The sequence below is a fragment of the Alligator sinensis genome, unplaced genomic scaffold (genome assembly GCF_000455745.1).
Source record: "Alligator sinensis unplaced genomic scaffold, ASM45574v1 scaffold297_1, whole genome shotgun sequence".
Classification (NCBI taxonomy): domain Eukaryota; kingdom Metazoa; phylum Chordata; order Crocodylia; family Alligatoridae; genus Alligator; species Alligator sinensis.
In genome coordinates, this window is record NW_005841848.1 from 2,398,857 (window position 1) to 2,399,554 (window position 698).

Below are 698 nucleotides of genomic sequence, written 5' to 3' on the forward strand. Positions count from 1 at the left end.
GGGGTCGGCCACAGCCGCCGCTCGTTTGAAAGTGTGTGTGTGTATCGCGATGACAATAGCCGTCGCTGGAGGACACGCGTCGCGGCCCTGCTCTGCTAATCCGGGGGGGTGTAAGTGTGTCAGACAGGGAGAATGTGTGTGTGTGCACGTGTGTGTCATATGTGTGTGTGTATCCGTGAGACAGAGTGTGTGCGAATGTGTAAGTCTCTGTGTGTATGTGTGTGTGAGAGGGTGTGTGCCTTCAGGGCGATGACAATAGCCGTCGCTGGAGGACACGCGTCGCGGCCCTGCTCTGCTAATCCGGGGGGGTGTAAGTGTGTCAGACAGGGAGAATGTGTGTGTGTGCACGTGTGTGTCATATGTGTGTGTGTATCCGTGAGACAGAGTGTGTGCGAATGTGTAAGTCTCTGTGTGTATGTGTGTGTGAGAGGGTGTGTGCCTTCAGGAGACAGAGGGGACATCCCTGAGGCGAGGGGTGCCAGGACTTGTCTTTGTGCCCGTGCAGTCCCGCTCGCGGAAGCAGTTGCACAAAAGCCGAGACCGACCGACCCGCGCGACTCCATCCCTTTTGCTGTTGTTCCCAGATGCTTCCGTCTTCCTAGTGTTACATTATAGGCACTGTCCCTGGGATTTAGTTATTTATTTCTTTTCCTTCTTTCTGTGCCAGGTCACAGCTGGGTTGTTAGATATTGATTAGT